We start from the raw sequence: 17244 nt of genomic DNA, 5'->3' as shown, positions 1-17244 counted from the left end.
CACTTTTGTGGGGTTTTCTGAGATGGCAGAATGCCACAATAGGGAACAGATTTCATCTGATTTTAATAAAATCATCTAAAGGTATTCTGTGTTATGAGACGAAATTGCTATATATACATTACGTCACATTGGCCTCGGAAGATTTTTAAAGCTAGCTCAGCTCCAACTCTTTTGTTAGCTAAGTCCCAGTGCTTAGCATGATGTGGGTAAGCAGATCTTCACAGGGCAATTCTGGGGAACAGCAGTAGAAATTGAGGCCCTCGGATGACATCCCATCTCACTCCCGCTCAGCCATGTGCTGTCTGTTTTGCACGAGGTACCCCGTCCACATCACAGGAAATACTCTTCTTGCAGTTCACTTGGTTTTGCAGGGAGATGGAAGGTCTCAGAGAAATATCGATTAATCATGAGGACACATATTTTATAAAGGTTCACTATGCAAACTGTGGCTAGTACACTCTTATTTAGCAAAAGGAAGACAACAACCATGATATTGCTTTCTCTGTCACTGTCACAGGCATAAAGCTTATAATAACTATATCTCCATGTTTACAAGATCCCTTCCTTGCATTAACCTCTCTTCGAGCAACTTTTAGTGGTGCTTGCTGTTTGGAAGTTGGTCACGGCTGTTTCTTTCTTGGTTACTTCACCCTTTGTTGTTGTTCTTACTTTGAGTGAGACATATTGAGTCTGTATTGGTCTGGAACTCCCATTCCTTCAGGTTCAGCCACCCACCTGCTGGGATTATAGGCATGGACCACTACGCTTCTTTATTCTTCAACTGGCCCGACTCCATGTGTCAAAAGTAGCAAAAGATTTCTCCCTCCAGCTTTGACTTTCTTTGCTGAGGACCCATTTGGTATCCTTGACTGGCCTATAATGACAGTGGCACTTGGCCCCCATCCTCCCATTAGAATCACCCATTCTCAGGCTTACCCCTTGGATGTCCTTATCAGCCTGTCCGTCAAGCCTGTACCATATCTTAGTTCTTTCTATGCCCAGAACAACAGCCGCCCTACCCCATGTTCCAGAAGAACATGCTCCCTCGTGGCCTTCTACCACAGGGGAGAATTTCCTAAAGCACACGCCAATCCACTATATTCCGTCTTTTTCTCACTTTGCCCCCTGAGAGACTTGACCTGGTCCCCTGGAAAGAGCGGTAGGTAGGCTCTCTTCTGTTCTCCCTTGATCTTGGAGGGATCCCTTGTTCTCCTGGGTTGCCCTATACCCCAAGTTTTTCCTGTTTGTGAATCTGCCATACCCAAGTCTGCCCAGCTGGGTGCCTTCTAGTATTGCCTTCCCAGGTCTAGATGTATCCTCTGATTTCATCTTTATTATTTCAAAAGTGGCACATTAGTTTCCATAATGACTTATTTTTTTCTTATTTTTCTGAACACTCGTGGACAAGAGGGCCATTGTTCAATGAGGTGTCCCTAATACATGCCCAAACCTGATTGTGGTTTCCATAACAACACATCTCTCTTTTATTTAGGCTCTTGTCAGTGCTTGCCATCCTGACTGTTCACTTGCCTCTGTCTGCACTGACATAATGCACCTATATCATTGTGCGGAGCCCTGGAAGAATTCCACATACTAACTGTAGTTGATCAAACCAAGCGTGAGCGGAAAGTAACTTGTCCAACACGTCCAGCTGGTTGCAGGCAGAGTCACGGCTCCACTGCAGGCTACCCGGAGTATCATTGTGGGGAACCCTGGGGCGGTTCTCTTTCCATGGAACCTGTCTTTGACTTCTCAAAGCAGATACTCGTGTGTGCTCTCTGCAAGTTCTACTTCAGTACGTTATGCTTGTAGTGCTTAGAGTGTCCCCCCCAAAGCTGACAAGGTATGTAATGAGACCTTTCTGATAAGTCCAGGGCTTGACCCACGTCCTGAAAGGGGCATCGGGAACCTTCAGTACATTACACTTGAAAGACTGAAAGAGACCAGGAAAGAGACGAAAGGAGTGCACATTGCTAAGCTGAATCTCGTGTCAATTTTTCCTTTCCCCATAAACTGTGGGGAGTTACTTATCGCATTTAATTTCCATGACAACAGACAACAGCTTTCAATATGGTGGTTAGTGTGTAAGAGAAGGGTTCCCAACTGTTAGGTCTTTACAATCAAAGGGGAATCAGAGTTAAAACAAAATGCAAGGTAGAAATTGTCCTGAAGAAGAATACTATAAATGTGGTTAGTTACCCAAGAGAAAGAGGCGATCTTGTGCTAATTTAAAGGCTCCAAGTTCTATACCATTATAGCCGAGCTAGCCTCAGAGTGCAGTCAATATCGTACCTGTCGCAACCTCAGACCCCAGCAATCTTACCTTGGCTCAGATCGCGTGTGTTACCAGATGACCTAAACCGCCTGATGTGAGAAGTGGGTGCTCTGAGCACATAGAAAGATCAGTTGTGTTTTAATTATAGCCTCTGCCTTATGGCCACAGTCAGGGCTGGTTGGCACCCACGCAAGAATTTGGGGAAAATCTGGGTTCTGCCAATGATAGTAACATCTGTAGACACTGAGATGAACTTCAGTTCCTTTAAGCTAGTGTTGGCAGCTTAGTAGGCCTTTTTTAAAAAAAGATCCTACTTCAAACATCAGCTTTTAAAGTGTTGTATAACTCGCAAGTCTCCTGAATGTGTTTGTGTATGCTCAGTCTTCAGTGAAAAAGACCAAATTGTCGTTCACCTTACTTCAGCCCTCTGTGGACTTGCTGGCTTGGTGCTCCCAAGGGAATGACTCTTTCTAGACTTATGAGACCAAATTCTTTAAGCTTTTTCCCAAGCTTAAAATTCATAATTGTTAGTGCCACCAAATGACGTAAGGACACACACACAAATGTTCTGCTGGGGGAATATAGTAGAACGGGTAAGAGCTAGAGGACTCGTCCTAACCATCAGGTGGGGTTTGTAAAGTCCCAGAGGAGCCAAATTCCTAGGTGGAGAAGCTTTTTCCTTCCAAGTGAACTTTCACTTCTTCCCACAAAGGGCAGGTCCTCTAGAGCAGGGAATGCAGCCCAGCAGCTGTTCCCTGCACCTTCCAAGTCAGACTAAGAGAGAAAGTCACCACGACAACCACTCACCATCACTGGAGAGGAGGCTTGGTCAGATCCCAAGAAACAGGGTCTCCAAAACAGGGAAACTCACTTGACTTCTCTCGAATCCTGAGTGTGAAGACACTCCCTTTTAATTTGCTCAGGGAATTTGGGCCAAGCATCTGACCTCCTAGGGCCTTCTTGGAGCTGAATTCCCTGTGGGCACCTTGTCACTAATCCACAGTGAGGCAGCTGGAAGAGGCAGCAGGAGCCAACAAGACTGGGCTTCCTGGTAAACCACAAGCCACAGTGCCTTGGAGTGTCAGGTATGGAATTGGGTGATGTGGAGGGAGGACCTGTCCATGTCCAGTTCTGGTGACTCTGGCCCTTGGTGCAGCCACCTGCTCTCCATATGAAGACTGAGCCTCCCTCCAGAGTTCAGCTGAGGAATGAGCACTTTCCCGCTGCTGTCCTTTGTCCATTATAAGAGTCCGGGGTGCCATTGTGAAACTGCTTGGAAGCCTCCCATTCCCACGTAGTCCAATTAATCCTCGGTTGGAAATGTTGACTTCAGCTGTCATCCAGGAGCCAAATGACAGGTGAGAGCAGGACCTCCTTCCTCGTGGGATACAGGAATGTTGGAGTGTGTGCTGTATTCAAATCTGCGTAGCTCATCCTGTGAGTTGCATGGAAGGTTAAGAGCTGGGACTATGTTATTAACCAGTCTGGGAGCTTAGAGGCCCCAGATCTCAACGTTCCCTGTTCATGGTGTCTTAATTTGAGGCTTTAACAGTATCAGTATCCGCCATCAGCCCAGGCTGGTCAGACTGGTTTTTCTAGTAACTGAGTCCCCCTAAGATAACCAGGTCTCCTTCTCACTCACTTTCTCTTAGTTGTTCAAGGAGATGGACTAGAAGTATAACCTTGGTGCTGTTTGGGTGCGGGATTGGGAACAGAGTAGACAGCAGTTGTGCAAAAGGATGCCTCATCCTTGTCTCTGCCCCGAGGGCCTAGTGTACTGTTGCCTACCTGGAAAAGGATGTCTTTTCTAGGGTCCCACATGTCTGGGGTCACCAACATGTCAGTCCCAAGCTGCCAGTCACCCTGAAGTCACACTCTCCCAACTGGTTATCATGATTTCTACTTGCCCCTGCACCTCCTGTGCAAATTATCCACTTTGTAGAACCAATAGCCACCTATCCTCAAATCTCAGATGACTGACATCTCCTCTTCTGTCAGCATCGCTGACATCCTCTGCGGAATGGGAAAATCATCAGAAAAAGTTTGTGCACATCTATAGACAAGAAACAAGTGCCGTAGGCAAGCCGGGTCACTGAAAACAGTTCACAAAAGGGATAATATCCAAAGTGACATTCAGGATACAGAATAACGCCCGAGAAAGTGCTGAGCTAGGTGATAGCAGCAGTGTGCCCCAGGAGTGGGGTGGGTACAGTCGTTGCTGTGCATTTGGATACAAATTGATGCCAGTTAGCAGGACTGTGCTGTAGGCAGAGTAGCTATGAGCCCATAGGGTTGGGCTGCACCTGGACTGTCTTCCCTTGGAAACGATCACACGAGATTCCATAGAAAAGCAACATAGTTGCTCCGTAAGAAGTCTTAGGAATCTACAGTATGATGGTAAGAAGAGGACCCATTGGTGCACACCCAAAGCTGAAGCTACATTCTATGGTGAGGGTCTCGGAGCCAAAGGTAGCAAAAGCACACTGCCACCTGTGATTTGACACTCTCGGAATCAACCAGCGGGTCCTGAACTGGAAATGTTGGCTCTAACATTAGTCCTATGAATAACAGGTGCCTAAAGAGATTAAATATGCAGGGGCTTGATTAGGAAGGGTGACATGGGATAGGGGCAGGGGCTTGATTCGGAAGGGTGACATGGGATAGGGGCTCGGAAGGCTAGGAGAGCCGTCAGACTGCTATCCAAAGCCAGTGCCAGTAAAAGAGAAACAGGAAAGGCTAGTGAAAGTTGGGACAAAGGGCTGTCATATCTTTCTGTGACAGGTCATATTTCTCTATTTTAAGACAAAATAAACAAACGTGAAATCCAAGGAAGCTGGCAAAGAAAGTGCGGAACTCAGAGTACCTTAAAAGTAGCCTTAAAAGCTAGAGAAGGCCATGAAAAGAAGCTTGGTCCTGAGTCGGGTGGAGCATCCATCTGCTCTCAAGTCCCCATTTCTTTTCTGTCAGGAGACTTTCCAGGATTAAATTATAAATGAGATGATGCTCTGAGGCACAAGGCTGCTAATGATTGACGAAGCCTCTATAGTGAGGAGCATCACAATGTCGCAGTGTTTCCAACACAAGTGAGCCAATCCAGCCCTGGTGGCTGTCGGGTTGTGTGTGTTGGGTACCTAAAATACACTCTCAGTGTGTTTCAAGCAAACAGCACTACAGTCTGTCTGCCCCATGGTACTTTTATGCTTCCTTCGTCTTAAGACGTTATAATTTGTGGTCCGTTGTGTTTATCTTCCCTCCTGGAGGTTTTGACTAAGAAAGAAGGTAGATTAGGAAGGTTCCGGCTCCTGCATGGCACCATGGGTTTCCTTGCAAGAGCTCGGCTTTACTTCCTTTATTATTCACCCACACATCTGAACCATGTCACTGAATGTGCAGTGTAGTCGGAAGCCAGGGTGGGTAACCTGACTGCCCAGGTTCCGGTGACCACTGAGAAAGTCACCTGCCCTGTCTCTAGGCATTTTTACAAAATGATATGCCTGTCTCTTGGAGTTTAGATTTTCCTCCAAAAGTTTTAGATCATTTATCCAAAATGCCCCCCCCAAAAAAAAAGAGAAAGAGAGAGTCCATTTCGTCATCACTGGTAAAATCACATACAAATAAGAAACTCTGTAGCTTGCACAGTGTCTTCTGACCCCCACTGCGCTCATCTTCCCATTGCGTCTCCGTGTCGTTAGCAGGGAATCATGTTTGTCACAATTTTGAGGGCATTTTTAAAATTCCTATTTTAATTTTCAGAGAAGAAGACTATCTGGACTGGATGGAGAATTCAAGGCTCAGAAATAAAAGAGGGGCTAGAGACACAACCCAGTGGTGGCTTACACAGGGCTCTAGGTTCACTATCCAGTCAACCACCAACACACAAAACAACAAAATACAAAGATAAAACCAAACTAAGAAAGAAAACAAACAAGCAAAAAAAAATGCTCTTCCAGCCAGCAGTCCCTTCCCAGAAACTCTCCAATGGGAAATAAAATCACCAGAACATATTGTGTTTTTCATTATCTGTTTTCATGTTTGTTTCTGTGCATATTGTTGTGTAAAAGGTATTTCTAGGAATAGGGGAATGGCTACATCAGTTATGGCCCATCCCAGAGATGGGACAACGAAGTCACCCAGAAGACTGGATTAGGCTGTGCTGGCCAGCAGGAAGGACTTCGGAAAGCACTGTTAACAAGTCCAGCAGAATACAAGGGTGATGTATCACATGGCTGATTTTTATAAAATAAATGATGATCAAAAAGCACCTTGTGTGTCTGTGTGTCTGTGTGCATACACATAATTATAGAGCCATGAGAAAATAGGAAAGAAACTAGAGAGATCATAATGAGGGTAGTTTGGGAGTTGGCATGTATGACGGAGAAAGAAAATGCTGACCCAAAAGCAAGTGTTCAATGAAAAGCAAACGAGAGGCTCAGACGTGTGAGTGCACCCATGTTTATCGGGTTACCTGGTTTATCAGGCACATACATTTAGGAAAATACCTGCGATCACTTGGTCCACTTGAGACTTCTTGACATACAGGAAAACTTGCTGTTCCTATACATTCCTCAGGAAAGAATTTCTTATTTTTGTTGTTATTAATTTTTAAATTTATTTTTATTTTTGAGATTATAACATCTCTCCTTTCCCCTTTCTTCCTTCATAAATCCTCCCATAAATCCCTTCCTACTCTCCTTCAAATACATGGCCTCTTTTTTCACTAATGATCGCCTGCATATTAGATATGGATATGCAGATATATTTCTAAATATAACCAGTTCTTAATCGGAGATTTTTAAAAAAATATTTTGTTTGTTTGTTTATTGAGAATAGGTCCCTTGTAGGCCAGCCTGGCCTCAGATCACTGTGTACAGAGGCAGGCTGGGGTTATAGGCATATGCTGTCCTGCTTGTCTTCTGATTGTGGGATTTCCAGCCTTTAACATTTTCTTTCCCTTGACCCCGGGGTTATCTCGGAAACAGCATTGAAGAGGCTTCAACACACACAGAGAAGTGAATCTCCCTGTGGGGTTTCTGCATCCACCCCTTCTTGTCCACACTTCCTTCTCTGAAGTGATCCTCCTATCTATCTTTCTAGGCAAAGCAAGCCAAGTGACGTTAGCTAGATTTCCTTGGAGTCAGGTAAGCTCTCCATCCTCATCCAAGAATCCAGAGGGAAAGAATTACACCCTAGAAACACAGGGAGATGTAACAGTTGCTTGCTGGGTCATGGGCCTTAGACATTTAGAGCTGTCTATATTGTGAAATTTTCCGAAGTCAAACAGAGGCCAGGGGCACGGACTTGAGCTGCCTCTAGTGAGTCCATGTGGTGTGAGGCTCGTGCTCCTGCCTCCTTGAGGCCCACAAAGCGCTTTCTAGTTTCGAGGGCCGCTCACATTTGTTCATGCCCTGCCCCCCACATCTCATTGTGCAGCACTGGGAACCCTCAGTGGAGACTCCAAGGGTGTGGTCTTGCTCTTGCTACATTCTACCTCCTTCTTTCCCAGTCGACTTTCAGAGCTGTTCCTCCCTTCATCTGTCAACTTCTGACCTCTCAGACTGAGAAAGACAGACACTGTTTCTTCAAATCACTGACACTTCAAACTAAATAACTGCGGAAAGAAACCAGAAAGCTATTTACAGATGTCGCGGAAAAATGTCACAGTTGAAGGCATAATAAATAGACGAGGGAAATTTAATATAATCCTGAGATGCTTTGCTACACAGCTATGATTGACTGACCAAGGATGCCACCTCCCTCCAAGCAAAGCCGGATGTGCTCCCGATCTGGCAAGCTCCCTGAGTGATCTTTGGAACACTGTGGGACTGCTAGAGGCTTTTGTATTCTTGCCATTATGGAATTTACCCTTCGGCAACCACGCTATAAAAATACCAGCCCCATTGAGGGGTGCAGGAGAGACCTCACCAAGAGAACTGAGGCTCTAGTTACCGGCCAGAACAGACTCTCAGGCATGAGGAAAGCCATACTAGGTTTCCTCTAGGCAGCCTCTTGAGTAACCACAGCCAAAACTCACAGAAGGGTGCCTTAGCCAACCCACAATTGTGGCAAATAATATTTAGTGGTTGTTTTCAACCACTAAAGTTAGTTATAAAGCAGCAGTGTGTTATTATTATAAGAGCTCGGTGATTTGAATTCAATCTATACTTTTCTAGTTTTCTGTGTACAATGAGGCTTGTCTTCTACTTCTTTTTTAGAAACCCAGGAAAACATATTTCTGACACGGTCATGAACGGTCCCTGTGCGCTCCATACGGTGAAGCTCATGATTCCAATGATGTCAACCAGAGACACAGCATCTTCTTCCAACTCTTCAGTATCCTCTTCCGGGGACGACAGGGCTTGGCCACTGGGAGTTGAGCATGTCTCGACAAAACAGCCTGATGGGCTGTTGTCTCATTTTCTTGGAACTTGCATGTGTCACAGATGAGCACTGTGGTACTTTAAATTTAGCTAGTCACCTTTGCAGATATCCCTTATTTCCCCTCAGAGACAGTTCTGCAAAGAGGAGAGCATCTTCCCAGAGAATGGAGGACAGGGCTCCTTGGCCAAGGGCACAGTGGTTGTGACTGTATCCCTGATGGTAACAGCAATTAGCATTTTTTGGAAAACTTACCAATATGTTGACCATGGTGGGAGTACTTTGACTGATTCTGTTAGTTCTTTATTATTTCCACAAGGAAACTGAGGCACACTTGGATTTGCTGACTGTTCCAAGCTTATGTAGTAAACCGGCAAAGCCTCATTTCTTAGCAAGCACTTGGCTCCAGGTGTGGCTTGTTGTGTAGTTAGAATTTGCACCAAGGAATAGTAAATATAACTACCTATAAAAATTATACAACGAGAAATAGTCCATAAGTTACAATCACCAAAAATTTACATACAATTTGCATTTATTATGAATCAAAAAGCAAACACGACTGAGAGTATAATATATTCTTGGTTGCATCAGTTATTGTAGAAAGTGATAAAACTTATATAGTTATAATAAAAGTTATAATATAAAAAAAGGTTTAATAAAAATAGCATTTGAAAATCTTGGCTGTAAGGAGGCTTACACTGTTTTGAAGATACTTTCACGGTGAAATAACCATGAAACAAGACAGGCTGTAATAATTTTTTTAAGAGTAGAGAAATTCAGAACTCTCATCCCTGTAGGGAGGCTTGTGTGTTGTATTTCAGGCCTCTCTCTTAGAGTGAAATCCCAGCTTTCTCTTTTAGATGTCACTGTACTCAAAGAGAGTTCACTAGGCCAGGATAACCTGTGTTGGCAACCAGAGGAGTCCCCAGAAAAGAAAATTTACTTTGGGGTTTAGGATGATCAAAACTGATTACTTCTCAAGAGGCTTAGAAAGCCAGCGCTGTAAACACAGCTGGGGAAACACTTGGATGTGAGTTCATAAAAACCCAGCAAAGGATCAACCCTTTCTCCTGGCAGGGTACTACACTCTGTGCAGGAGTTCATAGGAAGGCAGCAGATATTTTTAGGCAAGTTTGTTGATGGGAGAAAAAAAGACTATAAAGAGACATGCTCACCCACCTCCTCCGGGAGTGCACTGTAAATAACTCGCCTGTTTTGTTGGGGTAAAGGCGAAAGGATTATTCTCACGTAAGCTGCTGAGCTGTGACTCAGGGATGTTATACAAACAAACCTATAAAGATTGAAGTCTTCTCAAAAGTTAGGGGGCTAATAGAATTATTTTTAATTTGTTTTAGACTTGTTTATTTTATGTGTGTGGGTGCTTTGCTTGCATGTATGTGTACCACATGTGTGCCTGGTTCCTATGGAGGTCAGAAGAGGGCACTGGATTACTTTGAACGGGGGTTATGGATGATTGTGAACCACATGGATGTTGAGAACTGGACCCGGTGCCCCTGCAAAAGCAACGAGAGTTAACCTCTGAGCCATCTCTCCAGCCCCTAGAATTAGTTTCGATTGTCTGAAAAGAAAACTGATTTGCTGACGAAGAGCCAACGACAGAAGCTAAATGGATTTCCTTTACTAGGAGACACTCTTCAGTAAGCAAGCCTCCTATTCTCCCAGGAGAATACCATCCATTGTATAGATTCTATACGTTAACAATATTATTGATGTGGGAGTGTCATATATCAATCTGTTGATTTCATTGGTTAAGTAATAAACAAACTGCCTGGCCTCATAGCTTAGAACATAGGTGGGTGGAGTAAACAGAACAGAATGCTGGGAGGAAGAGGAAGTGAGCTCAGACTCGACAGTTCTGCTCTCTGGAGCAGAGACGCCATGCTCCCCTCTCCTGGGCAGATGCGAGAGCTCTGCTCTCTGAGGCAGATGCAATGAACTCCGACCCAGCATGGACATAGGCTAGAATCTTCCCGGTAAGACTGATGCTACTCAGACTATTAGAGATGGGTTGATCAGGATGTGGGAATTAGCCTGTAAGGGCTAGAGTTAATGGGCCAAGCAGTCTTTAAAAGAATACAGTTTGTGTGTTGTTATTTCGGGGCATAATCTAGCCAGGTGGCCGAGGTGATGGGGACGCAGCTCCGCTGCTCATATTACTACATATTATCAGATAAAAAGATCAGAAATGTTAATATTTACTTCTCATTGTTTGTTGGTGTTTTGAACATTTTCAAAATAACATTTGTTGTTTTTCTAATCAAAAGCTCCTGCTCCTTCTCAGAAGCAATTGGCCCGCTTAATTTTCTTCTTGAAAGACATTCATTTAAATATCATTTAAATACATTTTCCTGGATTACTCTGTCCGTCAAGTGAATCATTGTGTTTAACTCATTTTAAAACAACCTTCCCTTCTGGGGTAGTCTTATAATTAATTTTTATTCCTTTGTATCTACAAAGGAATATTCATCAAGAGTAACGGCATTTTGATGCAGGATTTGAGCTTTGGAAAATGGCCCATCTGAAGAGGAAAGAAGTCAAGTCTTAAGAACGTATTTCTCAGCTGTCTCCCTGGGTTGCTCATTAGTAAGAAACACACAAAGCACTTTCTGAAATAATAACAGCTCAGAACCTCGTTCTTCATTCTTCGCGCTAACAAGGCTCTGTTATTGCAGGTGGTCTTCTCCTCAGAAAACAAAGACAGAAGCAACCATTGAATTAGCCTGTTTACACGTGCGAGCCATTGAGTGCCCAATGTACCCTTTTATGCAAAGGGAAGCCTGCCCGACTTTGCTAGCCCCAGATGCACATAGCATCCTGCATCTCTATAAAGACACATGGCACATTGTTTAGCTTCTTACCAACGGATGGGCCTCCCTTACCCCGCATTTTGTATACTATGAACAATGATCCCACAGATATCCATATAAATTTTGAAAGAACGTATTTTTCGATTCTGTTGAGCATAAATCTAGGAGTGGAATAGTTGAGTCATATGGCAATTCTCTATTTAACTTTTGATGAAGACCAGGCTAGTTTTCAAAGTAGTGGAGCCTTTTTATAAGCCCACCAACTATGCATGAAGGCTCTAATTTATCTATGTTCTTTCTAACTTCTGTTATTGCCTGGGCTAGCTCATATAGCTATACAAAGACTGTAACAAAACCAGAGTCAGCTGGTGCTCTCATGAATTAAAAAAGGACACTTAAAATCATGGTCACAGAATGCAATAGGAGCTATGGTATTCTTACTGTCCTAAAAAGATCAAGGGAGATGTGGTAGCACACACCCTTAATCCCAGCACTTGGGAGGCAGAGGGAGTGGCTGTCTCTATAGCAGAATGTGGAAAGACCTCCCATGCTCGTGGAATAACAGGCTTCGTGTTCCGAAAATGGCTGTGCCTCAAGCGGCATTCTATGACTCAATGTGTTTGCCTTAAAAATCCCAATACAATGCTTCACAGAAATTAAACATTATTCTTGAATTTCATGTAGAAATACAAATGACAGAACAAAACTAAATATTATGCATCATCAAAACAATTTTTTCTTTAAAAAAAAAGTCTGCTGAAGGTATCACCATCCCAGATCTCAAGTTATGCAATAATCAATACAAAAACTATACTGGCATAAACACAGAGTCACTTGCTCTCTGATCTACCTGGTGAGCTCTAGGACAACCAGGGCTGCACAGTGAGACTTTGCCTTTAAAGGGGGAAAAAGAGAGTGCTGGAGAGATGGCTCAACAGTTAAGAACACTTTCTGCTCTTCCAGAGGACCTGGGTTCCTCTGGTGGGTGACATGGCGGCTTACAATTGCCTGTAACGCTAGTTCCAGGAGATGTAGCATCCTTTTCTGGTTTCGTCCAACACTAGGCATGCACATGGTGCACTTACATACAAGCTGGCAAAACACTCACAGAATTAAAAATAAATAAATGTTAAAAAAATAGATTAAGGACTAGTGCCAATTCCAAAGATGGGAGGAGAAAGACCACTGACCAAAATTATCCTGGCCAAATTAATTTAAGCAAGCTTTATTTATGGACGTGGGCTGCCTCCCCCTGAGGCAGGGTTTGAAAGGTAAGCATTGGGTGTGAGGAGGACAAGATACCTCAGGGGTGGGGGCTTCCAAATGGGGGTATTTGGTGGACAAAACAGGCAGGGTTACAGGACCAGTGTGTAAGTACAACAAGTTAGTCATAACAACCTCCTGAAACAAAGGCCTGATTGCAAGGTGGTTGTAACAAGGTAGTCATAACAAGATAGGGGGTGCAAGATAGTTATTAACTTTTTGAACCAAAGACATGATTGATATTTCTAGAATAGTCAGTACAGAACCATTTGTAGTTAAGGTTACAGGTGGGGCATAGCACAATCTTTGGAAACAGAGGTTTAATCATAAACAGCAATGAACTGAGTTTGTCTTTACTACAAGATGGTTTTGAAGCTGAAAATGGAGGTGGGCTGTTTCTTCGTTAGGGGTGGGTGCATAGTTCAATGGGAAAGACTACTTTCTGTGTTAGGATGAAGACCTGAATTTGAATTCCCAGCACTCATGTAAAAGGTGCGCAAGACCATGCAAGCTTGTAACCCTAGCACTAAGGGGAGGGGCCAAGAGAGATGGGCAGGGCCCAGGAACTTGAATACCAGTCAGCCATTCCAGCTAAGCTGTGAGCTTTGGGTTCAGAAAGACCCTGTTTCAAGAAAATAAGGCAGAGAATGATAGAATAAGACAGGCAATGATTGCTTCTGATCTTCTGCATGGGTACACACACACACACGTACACACATACAAAAAGTTAAGTTCGTATTTGCTCAGTCTATTTGCAAATAAACATGCAGAGACTTCATTCGCTTTTAGAAGCTGTTTTATTTAGTGCCGTCAGCAGCCGAGTTGAATTCTTGGGCAACGATGGTCCTGACCTGCTGTCACTGAGTCCCCCATCCACACTGACACAAGCGAAACTCCCATTGGATCTGGGGGAAAGGTTCAGTGACTGCATCTGCAGCTGGAGGCTGTGTGCTGTGGGGCCTGGAGAGAGGAAGCAGTCACTTAGAGCCTCTGCTCTTAGCTGGTAAACTACGTTGTCCTTTTGTTAGGACTTGGTAAGCGGTCACTGACTTTTTCTTCTAGACCAGTGATTATCAAAGTGAGGGTCCCAGACCAGCAGACACATCGTTTGTGAGCAGAGTAGAAAAGCAAATCCATGAGCATCCCTCCCCCTCCCAGTACTCACCTGGGGTGGAATCTGGCCATCTGTGTCCAGGTGACTCAGGCACAGGCTAATGTCTAAGAACCTCTGCCCTAGAGCAAACACAACCAAGACCTAAGTTCTCAGAAAAATTGTGGGCCAGACCCAGTACAAGGCAATAGGAACACTCAGTTTGAGAATTCAAAGCAGAGAAAGATGAAGTTGTTCCCTGCCTTAGATTCCAAGTGAAGTTAGCAGAAGGGCAAATTGATGGTAGCTTGCAGTGCAGGGCAGCCAGGTTGTTTAAGGCTGAGAAAACATTCCCCCACCCCCACCCCCGGAGTGCTTTGGGAGCTTGTGCCAACCAAAGTTAAATGCCGGAGGCTGTTGTTTCGGTTTTTACTCCTCCAAACAAGTTAGACCACACCACACCAGCTGTGTTTGATTGGATGTAGGTGGAAGGTAGGTAGGCAGGAAATACGTTAGGATAAATGCTTGCCCCTCATTGGACCCCATAAGAAATATGGCCTTATGGTTTTGCCTTTTCAAGCCTCTGTAAAATGTGCCTTGTCGCCATTTCCTGGCAACCCCAGCAATTCTTAGGTTTAACAAGTTTCCGAAGCATACAGACTCCCCACAGCAACCCCCAGATAGCAAGTTCATTCATTATTCCTGTTGCTTCCAAGATGTCCCCACAACATGGCTTTCCAAACATGGCTGGTCACCAGTCCCATTTCTGTTTCTCTGCAGTTCCTTGTTGGTCAGCAGTGTCCCACAGAGCACTTTGACATCACAGAGGGGCCAGGTGGTCCTCCAGCCTCCCCTCTCACTTCCTGCATTGGGATCCCCATTTTAAAAAGGTCCCCAGATGACTTGGATGTGTGTGTGAAAATCCCACAAGTTCTGCTCGAGGTACGGAGAATGACTCAGCTCGCCGAACCTGTGTGACCCCCTCAAGCCCTTCCCTCTGCCTTCTCTGGCTGCAGAAAAGTTGGACATCACCCAGAATGCAGTTTGTTTCTTTATCTGTTTGCTCCCAACACTGCACTGCGAGATTCTCTAGAGTTTGCAGGGATCTGGTCCTACTTGCTGCCTTTCAGATAACAGGTCAGCCAATGTACACGTGACAGAGCAGGGGTGGATGAATGCGCTCCCCGTGTAGACAATCTGTGGTCCCTTTACCTAAGGACTCGCATCCCACTTTACCCACTGACTTGTCTAGTCAGTTCTCCAATCCCTTCAAGCCCACAGAGGGTTAAAGAGACTGGAAGGGGCAGGGGCAAAGGAAGGCATACAGATTCCACTTTGGAAGCATTCTGATGGCATTCTGAGTTCTCATTACATTTCTGTTTATGGGTACTACCTCAAAAGGCAGAGATACTGCCTGGAATGAACACTGGGTTGCTGGCTTAGCCTCCAGTCTGACACTGATCTAAGGAATGCGGTCTTTGGGTCTTGGCATTTGGGCTCCAGGTCCCAGTCTCCTGAGTCCTGATTCTTGAGTGAGGATGTCGGAGTAAGAAACCCCCGTATCCCATAGTCTCCGTGTGTGTGTGTGTGTGTGTGTGTGTGTGTGTGTGTGTGTGTGTGTATGTAGGCCAGACACCAATGCTGGATACCTACCTCACTCTAATTTTTTGAGACACGGCTTCTTAGCTCCCCATTTGGCTGGACTAAATGGCCAACAACCCCAGGAATCCTCCTGTCTCTGCCTTCCCAGCTTTATAAACGCAGGCATGAGCCACAGCACCTCCAGCTTTATGTCTTTTGACAGATTTACTGTGTGTGTACAGGTGTTTGACCTGCATGTGTGTGTGCGTACCATAGATGTTTGGTACCCATGGAGGTCAGAAGAACATGCCAGATTCTCCAAGACTAAAATTATGGATGGTTGTGAGCCACCACATAGGTGCTGGGAATTGAACTCTGATCCTCTGCAAGAGCAACAAGTGCTCTAAAGCCCTGCACCTGGCTTTTTTATGTGGGTTCTGGGGATCTGAAATCAGGTCCTCACGCTTATGTGGCAAGCATTTTACCAGTTGAGCTATCTCCCTAGCCCACTATAAGTCTTCTTAAGGATAAAAATTCTAATTTTTATTGGCATGCAGACTACATTGGAAATTAAGGTTTTATTTTAACAGGCCTCTGGAGGTTAATAATACTTTCTCATAATCTGTTTTACAGGCAAGTTACACTAAGATGCATGGTTCTCCTGTTCCCCTAGAGATGTTTATAAACATCATTTATTACATACTTAGTGTCTCGAGACAAAGAAGCAATTGAACCAAACCTGACTTGGAAAGATGCGGGTGTGCAGTAAACCAAGAGAAGTGGATTTTGATCAAGAAAGTTGGCGTTTGCTCGCAATCCAATTCTGCTTGAGCAATTAAGCCCTCTAGAAAAGCCACTAACTGGTCAGAAGGAGTGCGTGGACGAGAAAATGCTGACAGTTTTGAAACCGCTAACCTTGCATGTTAATGCCCGGGTGTGGAGGAGTGAACACTATAGTCACTGTTGTCATTCACTGGACCACTCAGCACTCATGAAGTATATGTGAGCTGCCCCACACAGGGAGACCACAGTTCCCGTTGTTCCTCAGCGTCCCTACCCCCAGCCAGCAGGGTCCTCCTCCCAGCCTGCAAAGGACCATTATCTCCTATTCTGGCATTTGAAGATGAACTCTCAATGCCAGGAAGGAAGTTTTTCAAATAGGTTTAAGGAACCAAATCCTCTTATTACAACAGGATACAGTAAAGAAAACAAGGGGGAAATTCATGAGAGCTGAGAGGATGAAAAGCATAAACAGAAAAATACTTCGGAGAAAAGCAAAACACCCACAGAATGCAGTGCAGCTACGTGTGTTTACTGAGAAAATGCTGGAGGGGCAAGGGTGTGGGGGGAGGCTGACCCACACGTCAGAAACTGTTCACTGTCCTCCGTGTCACAGGGCTTTAGCATCTGCCCCGGGTAACTGGGAGATGCTAGCATTTTCTTTCATAATTTCATTTCTCTCATAAGCAAAATATTATTCTTTGGGAAGGGAGTTTTTAACTTGGTGTTGTGCAGAATTGCACAAGATAGATGGAGACAGAGTGCCCTTTCATTACGCAGAGATGGCTGGAGGCTGAGAATGTTGCAAAATAGGGGACTGATCACATCATTCAGGCTTCAGGGTCCTAGATGGGTCACTTAGATGCCTTTATGTGGCTAGAAGGGGTGTGCGCGAACTCTTTCTGCCCCAGATGGCACAATGCTTGGCTCCACGCAATAGAGCTTTGACTCCACATAGTATGAAACAGCATGGATGAAGAGGGGATGAGAACAATCCCTAGAAAAACACACGTGTTTCTCATATTTTTGGTCAAGATTATGGGGCTTCAGAG

The sequence above is a fragment of the Microtus pennsylvanicus genome, chromosome 12 (genome assembly GCF_037038515.1).
Source record: "Microtus pennsylvanicus isolate mMicPen1 chromosome 12, mMicPen1.hap1, whole genome shotgun sequence".
NCBI lineage: Eukaryota > Metazoa > Chordata > Mammalia > Rodentia > Cricetidae > Microtus > Microtus pennsylvanicus.
Note: the sequence above shows the minus strand (reverse complement) of the source record.